The sequence below is a fragment of the Dipteris shenzhenensis genome, chromosome 4 (genome assembly GCF_047967505.1).
Source record: "Dipteris shenzhenensis isolate YYH24624 ecotype China chromosome 4, Dip_SZ_1.0, whole genome shotgun sequence".
Lineage (NCBI taxonomy): Eukaryota > Viridiplantae > Streptophyta > Polypodiopsida > Gleicheniales > Dipteridaceae > Dipteris > Dipteris shenzhenensis.
In genome coordinates, this window is record NC_141599.1 from 53,422,107 (window position 1) to 53,432,884 (window position 10,778).

Below are 10,778 nucleotides of genomic sequence, written 5' to 3' on the forward strand. Positions count from 1 at the left end.
ATAAAAAAACTCAAAGGTTGATGGAATTGAAATAATACTATCTATCCCATCACCAACGTCAATAGAAGGCTCTGTAGGCGGCGGAGATGGTGTCCTCTCCACATCCTTGGCTGTCAAGAAAAAAAGGGCAAATGAGCTCAAAATACTTTTGATTTACAACTAGTTTGACTTACCCTACCCCCCTGTAGCATGTTTCAAACACACCAAATAAACCAACCTTCCTTGCAGTCTTTCTTCTCTATTTTTCGTGTTGTTCTTCTTGGATTATCCTGATCCTTGCTTACTTCTTTGGTCTTTTTTGTTGTAGAATATTGCTTGTATAAATCAAGCTCTCGTGTAAGCACATTACCACCTGAAAAATCTAACCACCAAGGGCAATTGACAAGCTCCCACTGTGAGTGTCAATGCATGGACTTAGGATACATACAAGTAGTTGGATTGGCCATCTCTATCCAACCCTTGCAATGTCTTAGAAGCTCATCGATCTTGCCCTCATTCTTTAAACATGTGAGATATTTGATCCATTCCCAATGGTAATAGTGGTTAGAATTATGAGGCAAACAATGAATGGAAAAGATTACATGTTGGAAGAATCGACAAAGTGTTCACCTAAAGATGACTCAGTGTGTTGCTTGATCTAGTTATGTCATCTTGGTAGCTACCTTCTCCTTCCCAACACCACTGAGTTCACTAGACTCTCTAATTTTCAAAGAGGTAAAAATACACTTTCTTCTCACAATTTGATGTCATCAAAATACTGACCAAGACTATAATCAGAAGGTAGGGAAAACAACCGCCCAATGCTTTTTAGCTCCTCAAGCACACCAATGGCATGATTTTCAATCTTCTCCAAGAAAATTTCTTGAGCCAGCCACCTGTAATAGCAATATGCCATCACATTGGAATAACAAAACACAAGAAGTAATATTATGATTGCCGAATAAATAGCACAAAAATAGGAGACTTGTTTGGCTTATGCTGGGTATGGAATATCTGAAGGAGGCATGTGATACATATTCCGCATGATTGTGCTAGCCTCCAACAAAGACAAGTACTAAATTTTCTTCTCCAATTTCAATGGTGCAAGGGCAATGCACTTAATCTTAACCTTCTCCGCAGCATCAAAGTTCAAAGAAAATAACTTGGCTTTCCAAACATCCCCTAGTTGGGGGTCAAGACAATTGAGCACCTACAAAACATTACTGGGCATGATTTCTGGAACTTTTTAAATTGACCAATGTCCTTGAGCCATAAACCAAGAGTGAAGTTACCCGTCCCATCCGATCGGATATTTTTCTTTGCACTGCATCTATCTCCTTCTTCTCTGCCGCTGCTCGCTCCTCTACTGGAACTATAGATTTGATCCTCTCTAGAGCTCTCTTGACATTAGTGTTAAATTCACCTGCAAGACATAATGAAAGCAACCAAAATGCACCTTTTAGCATTGACAGACAATCAATGAGGCTTTTCATAACAATAAAATCTTAGGGTGGATAGAAATATTAGTATCACCTAGAATACAAGCCGTGCCAGAATCTAAGTCTCGTTGTGGAGCACTCATAAATACATTGGGTTGAAGTGCAACTGAGGGTGTACCTGCACCTTGCTTCAAGGGGAGAAGACAACATCCTAGCAGTATCAAAGAATAGTTTGTGTGGTTTTGCAATACCTCTATTGCCCATACGTGGTGTGTTGATCAGTCTATACTTGGTGTGCCTGGGTGTGGAAGGTGACCTCAGGACTTCCATAAAGCAACATGAAAAGGATCAATTGAAGGAGGCAGGTTTTGTGCTTGAGGAGGATGAGAGTTTTCATGTGCAAGGACCTAACTTGCAGAGGACTACAACACCATTGAGTCACGATCGGGCCAGTAGAAGCGATAATAGGATAGTGAGATGGAGATCCAAGCTAAGTAAGGAGTTTCAAGACAGGATTAAAAAACCTCAATGTTTGATTGCAAAAGTGGTGCAAGAGAAAATTATATGTCCTAATGAAATGCATAAAGTTCTATTGGAAAGGGCCTTACCTACGCCGCGATAATATCAGAGTTTCCATGGTGTTCTTGCAAGGACTTCATTCAATGAGATGCAAAGAAAGGGATGTATATTCCATGCAAACACATGTACTTTGTCTTCATTGGTGTTTTGCAATTGAGTGACAAAGTGCATCAGTTTATGCATCAGGTAGCTCTTACAAAAGTTGAATTGTTTCAAGCCCTTAGTTCTCGCAAAAACCAGCCAAGTGTGTCACATCCACTTGGTTGAACTTTGGGACTATTTTGCATAAGCTTACCTTTGTAGTTGTTAAGGAAACCAAGCAACTATTTGCCACATGCTTGGTTGATTTTTGAGATTGGGTTTATCTTTGAAAAACCATTTTGTACAATTGGCATATCTCTTGTGTCAATTTGGGACATATACAAGTATATTAAGCTCTCAAGTGGCTTTGGAATGTATTTGGGGAAGCTTTGGATTATCTTTGGGAACTTATGGAAGCATATTGTATGCTCAAGCTATTTTGGATAATGCTACTTAATTAATGTTATTTGGCCGATGTTGTTAGACTTGTTAAAAATTTATGCTTGTAGTATTAGTTAGATGCTTAAATCAGATGCTTAAAGGTTTCCTATTTCCTATCTTTAAGAAAGTATTGAATATATCATGGATTGAATTGCTCTATTGAGGACATTGCTACCTTTTTTTTTTTTGAATGCTAAGAAATAATTTTTTCATTTTCCAAATTATAAGGGTGCCGTTTCATTTCTACATAAGAACATATTTTATTCAAAGTCAAATGATACTTTTGCAACATAAATATTTGCATTGAAATGTGGAAATCAATAGCCATGTTCACTCAAACCTCCACCTCGCTCGAACGTAGTCACTCGAACTTTGGTAATCCTCTAGGAATCATATGTAGAACTTGCATGTAGAACATGCAAGTTGGATTCCTAAGAGGGATTATTCCTAGCCTTATGCAAGTACAAGCAAAGCTTTGCTGCTACTCTACACACACATTCTATGGTACCTAAGTCCATGTTGGCATAGAGACAACATACTCTCAGATCCATTTTATTACCCGTCCTAAGGTTATGGTTTATTTTGATTTCGTAGTTGGGATGCCATGCGGGTAACCCAATGGCTGTTGAGATTGTGGCATGCTAGTCGCTCATGCTATAATGCTTTTGCACCATACAATTTATGGTATGTAGTTAAGAAGCTGATCTCCTCTTGAGGAGAGGTAGATGGCTATGAGTTTTGGAGGGAATCTCTTTGCTGAGGTTGCAGACTTTGTCATCAAATCTTCTTGGGAAGAGGTTTGGCAGGGGTCTCGTTGTTGCTGAGGTTGGCATTTCTTGCTATCTTGCATACATGTTGGATGCGATTGCACCCATACCATTGAGCTTGTAGATCAGTTTGTATGCAAGTGTGATATTTGTGCATTTAGGAGACGGTTGTGATGTTTGGTGGGGGTCTCATTGGCTGAGGCTGCAGACTCTTTTGCCAAGTCATCTTGAGTTTTGGCATAGCTTCTTGTCCTGCTTGTGAATTCATTTTATGCTTTGAGAGTATGGAATGAAACTGTGGGATACTATTGTTCATGCAATATATTATGTGCCTATGCAAAATGGTGTGAGTGCACGTGATCTATCGATTAGTTAGGGACTAACTATATGCTTATTTGTGGGATTCATAGGGCAACTAAGACTCAATTATATCTAAGTGGAGATTGATTAGGTCTGCCTATATGTGCAAAAACATGCATATGCCAGTGAGTGTGCATGCACATGCTAGTAAGTGTGCGTGTAACAATCTAGTGCTAACTATTGAAGACTTGGGGTTCCAAAATTTCATTATTATTAGGGATGGCTTACGTGTTGATGTAGTATCGCTTCAATCGGCTCCCGTTTATTGTTGTTTTTAATTGGACTCCGTCCCAATGTTTCTAGCAGCATAGCTTTGATGGGATTCATTTTTCTTACTCGGTAGGGTCCTTGAACTAGATACTTGAGTTTTCCCTTGTGTACTTTGGCGTTGTATAACAAGACCAGGTCACCTTCCTTGATTTAAGGTTTCTATCAAACCATACCTTTCTTCTACGTTTTTCTATTGTCATGGCATGGTAGGCGACTAATCTGGTTTCTATATGCTTCTCCAATTTATAGAGTCTTTCTTTTAGGGATGCATGATCTCCCATGTGTTCCTATACTGCTATGCGTAGACTTGGTATTACAAATTCTAGTGGGACCATAGCTTCAAGGCTGTACACGAATTGAAAAGGTGTATTCGTTGTACTGACCTTGAGTGTGGTTCAGTATGCCCATAAGGTTGCATTTAGTTTCTCTGCCCAATCAAAACATTGTGGTTCTACTACCTTGGTGAGGATAATGCATAATAGTTTGTTGGTGGATTCGACTTGTCCATTCCCTTGGGGGTAGTAGGGTGTGCTTTTTCTATGGATTACCATAAAGCCACACAAGATTTCTTGGATAACCTCACTTACGAAATGTGTGCCTCTATTTGACACAATTTCAATGGGGCATCTGAATCAGGTGATCACATTCTCGTATAAGAATCTTGCTATGCTTCTAGCATCTGCCTTTCTGACTACTTTAGCTTCAGCCATTTGGTAAAGTAATCAATGGCCACAATGATGTAGCATGCCCATGTTCCCTTTGCTATTGGATGGATGGGACGTACATAATCAATCCCCCCTTTTTTAAATGGTTTTCTTGCAACAACTGTTGTTAGGGGATTGAAGTCCTTGTGTTGTGGTTTAGTAGTCCGTTGGCATACATCACAGCCTTTGACATATTCATAGGCATCTACCCAAAGTGTTGGCCACCAGTAGCTTGCTAGGAGGACTTTCCTTGATGTTGCTTTCCCTTGGAAGTGTCCTCCTACAATGCCTTTATGGACTTCACTCAGGATTGGCATGACCTCATGAGGCATTACACATCTTCTTAAAACTTGGTCTTTGCCCATCTTGTATAGTTATCCAGCAATGAGTTGATACGGTGCAGCTTTTAAAATTATTTTTCTGGCATCCACTACTTTTATTTCAGGGGGTGGTCTTCTTGCCATTAAGTACCCAATGATATCTTCACACCAATTTGGAATATCATCTATCTGAAACAGTGTGGCATCTGGCAAGTCATCTTCTACTCTAGTGGCTTCTTCTCCCAACTTGACACGAGACATGTGATCGGCAATGTAGTTTTGGGCACCTTTGCGGACCACTATTTTGAAGTTGACTTCTTGAAGCAAGAGGAGCCATCTGGTTATTCTTCCTGTTGTACATGGACGATTCATAAGATAAAGCAATGCTTGATGGTCGGTGTAGAAGATAAACTCATTTCCCAATAGATAGTGCCGAAATTTCATAACACTAAACACCATTGCTAGGGCTACTCTTTCTGTGGTCGTATAGCTGATCTCCGCATCATTGAGTTGTTGATGACTGGCAAAGTAGAATGGGTAGTCTTTCTTATGTTCACTAGCTTAACAAAGCACACTCCTAATTGCATACTTGGGTCCATCACTATGAACATGAAAATCAATATCCCAATTAGGAGATATAAGGATGGGTGCTATGATTAGGCACCACTTTAAAAGCTCAAAGGCTTGGTCGCACTCTTCTATCCATAAGAATTCCAATAATAATTTGTAAAGTGGTCTGGCTATCATGGCATACTGCAAGATAAATCTTCTATAATAGTCAGCATGTCCAATAAGACATGTATGGCTTTGGAATTTGTAGGAGGAAATTCCATGATGATTTTGATTTTATCCATGTTAGTTGTTGCAATCCCATGTTGAGAAATGATGTGTCCCAAAACAACTTCGTTGGGTGACTATGAACTGGCATTTTGTTGGATTTAGGGAGATGCCATGCTCCTTGCATTTGATTAGAACTACTTCAAGACATTTAAAGGGGTCTTTTTTGTTTGAGTGGATGCACAAATCATCCAAGAACACCTATAGAAACTTATTCAGAAATGGCTTGAAAGCTTTGAACATGACTCGCTGAGGGCATTACAAAGGCTGAATGGCATGACTCTATAGGCAAAAATACCCCATTCTATAGTAGCAAATGCTATTTTTGATTGGTCTACAGCAGCAGCAGGATCAATTTGCACTTGGTTATAGCCACTGAAGCCATCTAAGAAGCTATATATCTCAAAACCTGCCACCTTTTCCAACACTATTTCTGTTAAGGGTAGGGGATAGTGATCCCTGATTGTGGCAGCATTCACATTCTTTAAGTTAATGCATATTCTTAGCTTCTTGTTGCATTTAGGCACGATGATGATTGGTGAAACCCAATCATTGTGCTTGATCTCATAGATGAATCTGACATTTAAGAGTTTTTCCAATTCTTCATAAACTATGGTGTCATATTTTGGATTTGTTCGATAAGGTCCACATACCTTAGGGTGGGCACTTCCATTATAGGTATCGTGTGTACTACCACTTCTGGTGAAATTCGTTTCATTTCCTTGTATGACCATGCTAGGCAGTCTCGATATTCCATTAGGAGGACTTTGAGCTTGGTTTCATTTTCTTGTGTAGGCTGTTTCCCAATGAAAACCAATTTTTCTTCCTCCCCTTCAAGGGCGAGGTTTATTGTTCGAGATTTTGCCAGTCCCTCATAGATTGGAATCTCTCCGATGCTATCAATTTCTTGAACTTCAGATTCTCTTAGTGGTCTTGGCATTGCTATGGGGACACTACCACTTGTGTGGTTCTTGAAGTACTCCAGCACTTCTCAAAGATCAACCTCTGATGGAGTTGAACTAGCCTGACATGTGCTATAGGTATTGGGTGGCATAGTATCATTAATCAAATTTTGAGGCTCTTGGGGACTTTATTTTTTGAAGTGTCTTGATTGAGCTTCATCCACATGTGTGGCTTATACTTTTGAAACTTCTTACATTGGAAACTGTGCGGTAACTTTTCCACTAGCAAAGTATTCCCAAGTAAGGGTTCATTTGTTGTTTCTGAGGCTTCATTGGTTAAGGCCATGGGGAACCAGGTGACCTTGGTTTCATTGGATTGATCTCCACCCTCTCGGCATGCTACATCAAAATGCTAGAGCAATCGGGTTAGATTACCCCTACCATTGTATTTGGGAAGTTTGAGTTTGCCCAGGGGGCGCCTGCCTTGATTGTTATTATTGTTGCCAAAATTATTGCAAGGGAACTAAAGAAATTGTTCCCCTTTGCTTCGAGTTCAAGGTCCTCATCATCGCGATGGTGTGCATGGCCATGTCGTGTCATGGAGGATTCAAAGGGATTTGTTGAATTTCAAGGGTGGAATTAGGGAAGAGGGTTGTCGGAGGTATTGGACGGAGTGTAGTTGTGCAAATTTGGCGAGTGTAGTTGTCGGAGGTATTGGTCGCATGCAGATTTGGCGAGAGGTGAAACGGGTTCCTCTGTTGCAAGTGCAGGTGTTAGGAGGGTTAAAGATGCATTAGTGTTGTAGGGACCATCTAAAATGTGGCCTTTTTGTGTGTGGGGGGGGGTCATCCTTTGGCTAAAAGTGCAATGTGAATGGACTTAAGATGTAAGGTTGGTTAGTCTAATTGGCCAGTTACTGTAACTAGCTAGTTACTCTAACTGGCAATTACACTAACTGTTAGTTACTCTAACCTAACTTACACTAGCCTAACTTAAACTCACTCAGTTAACCTAACCTAGTTGACTTTAAACTAACCTATAGTTAAACCAACCTAACTTAGTCAACTAACATAACTTAACCTAGGTTAGTTTTAGGGTTAGTTTTTTTGATTAAAAAGAGGGGGGGCCACCAGGCAGTGGCGAGAGGGGGGGTCGCGACTGGAAGGGGGTTGTGAGGGGATGGAGGTGGGAGCCGAGGGGGAGTTTAAACAATAGAATATATACAAACCCTTTTAGGGTTAGGGTTAGGGGATCTAACCCTTTCCTTTATAGCACTCTATAAGGTTAGTGCTATGCACATATGATCACGTGATGGTGCTATGCACACATGATCACATGATGTTGAGCATGAACTCTCAACACCTTCCCTCAAGATCAAAATCATAAAGTAGGCCTTCCCTCAAGATGATGATTCTGGGGAATCAAAGAAGGACGGAGCATTACATTCCATCACACCCCTTTCATGGGAATGTCCTTCCTTTGCGTCAAACCAAGAGCTAGTCGGTGTCTCTCGAATAGCTCTTTACCGAGTGGTTTGGTAAAGATGTCTGCAACATTTTCTTTGCTATCACAATGCTGCAATGTGATGTCACCAAGTAACACTCTTTCTCTGATGAAGTGCTCTCTAACATCAATGTGCTTTGTCCTGGAGTCATATACTGGATTTTTGGCCAATGCTTGAGCCGATTGATTATCACAATATATTGTTGTTGGCTTTGACTCATCAAAGTAATCTGTTTCTGAAAATAGTCTTTTGAGCCATATAGCCTCACATGCACCTGTAGTGAGTGCTCTATATTCTGCTTCAGTCGAAGACAAAGAAACAGTTGGTTGTTTGTTGGACAACCATGATATAGCACCTTGACCAAGGAAAAATGCATATCCCTGTGTCGATCTCCTAGTCTCATGATCTCCGGCATATCACTGTCATAGTATCCATGCAACCGTGAATGACTTCCTCTGTATTCTATCCCAAACTGTCTTGTACCTCTGATGTATCTCAAGACTCTTTTGGCTGCATTCCAGTGAGACTGTTTTGGATTTGCCATAAACTGTGCTAGTGAGCTTACTGCATAACAAATATCTGGCTGTGTGATTGTCAGATATATAAGAGATCCAATGAGCTGCCTGTAGTATCTGTCATTGACTATAGGCTTTTTTGAATCTTTAGTAAGTTTCAAACTCTGTTCCATGGGAGTGGCTGCAATCTTGCAATCTGCCATATGAAACTTCTTCAGGAGACTATCAACATACTTGAGCTGACTCATGAATGTGCTATCTAAATCTCTCCAGAACTCAATTCCAAGACAATAGTGCATAAGTCCAAGATCTTTCATGTCGAACTCTGTAGATAAGTCTTGTTTTAGTTTTCTGATGAAGCTATCCTTGCTTCCTGTCACAATCAGATCATCTACGTACAAAAGTGCAATAGTAATCTCTTCCCCTTGGACTTTGTAGTAGAGAGTATGATCTGCATTGGACTTCATGTATCCCAGATCAGCAAAATACTTGTCAATTATGCTGTACCAACTTCTGGGTGCTTGTTTTAAGCCGTAGAGACTCTTCTTGAGATGGCAAACCTTATTCTCCTTTCCTGGTTCAACATAACCTACTGGTTGTTGCATGTAGACTTCCTTGTCTAGATAACCACTGAGAAATGCATTCTTGACATCGAGCTAATACACATTCCATTTCTTGAGTGTCGCTAGTGATATCAAGAACCGTATGGAATCCATCTTTGCTACTGGAGCATAAGTCTCATCATAGTCTTGACCATATTGTTATGCAAATCCTTTTGCAACTAGTCTTGCTTTGTATCTTTGAATACTTCCATGTGGATTGTACTTCACTTTGTATACCCATTTGTTTTCTATGGCCTTCTTTCCTGGTGGAAGGTTGCATAATTCCCAAGTAGTATTCTTATACAAAGCATCCATTTCTTCATTCATAGCAGTTTGCCATTCTAGCTTGTCTACTATGTCTTTGAAGTACACTGGCTCTTCTGTAGCCATGATGGTAGTCATAAGAGCATAGTTGGTGGTTTCCACCTGAAATGCTTTGCCTTTCTGAGCATATGTCAATCTGGCTGGTGGTCTGCTTTTCCTAGTAGACCATCTGAGCTGCTGTGGCTCTGCTTATGGTGTTGCTGGCAATTCTTGCTCTTCTTCATCAACTTGTTCAGTAGATGACTGTGAAGTCGATGCTTCTATCTCCTATATAGGTGAGGTTTTCCATTCTGATTCCTCATCAAAGATTACATCTCTGGAGATAATGACTTTGCGGTTGATGGGATCATACAATTTGTATGCTTTGCCTTCTTCACTGTAGCCAACCATGATGCATTTGCGTGACTTCGCATCCAATTTCCTGCGATGATCATCATGTATGTGGGCATATGCTATGCAACCAAATATGCGGAGATGCCCAATGCGTGGCTTATGTCCAGTGAATGCTTCATAGGGAGTCATACCATGTATCGTTCGGTAGGAAGCTGACTAAGCAAGTAGTTAGCTGTAGCTATTGCTTCTGCCCAATACTGATTTGGAAGATGCTTTTCACTAAGCATTGCTCTAGCATTGTCTGCTAAAGTCCCATTCTTCCTTTCAGCTATTGCATTCTGCTGAGGAGTATCTGCACATGTGAACTGTCTTCAAATGCCATGATTTTTGCAAAAGTTCATGAATGCTGAAGACATGTATTCACCTCGTCTGTCTGATCTCATGACCTTGATCTTTCTGCCTGTCTGGTTTTCTACCATGGCTTTGAATTCTTAAAATCTAGAAAACACTTCAGATTTCAACCATGAACGTTGCTCGATCCAGAGTACTGGATCGAGATCAAGAAGGGGCGCATGTTAACATATTGGTTAACAATATGCCACCACTGGTTAGTGATGTGATTTGATTGACAATGGCAAGTTCGTAGAGCCAGGATTGTGTCTTGGAGCTAGATGGTCCCAAGAGGATGGTAAAAGAATGAGAAGAGAGAGTGGTATAAAGAGATTAGGGTTGGCCCTACCTTCAAAAGGTGACATATAAAAGGCCAAATGGTTGACTTTGGTCTTCATTATTGTATGCACAAGTTTGGAATACAAGCTCCC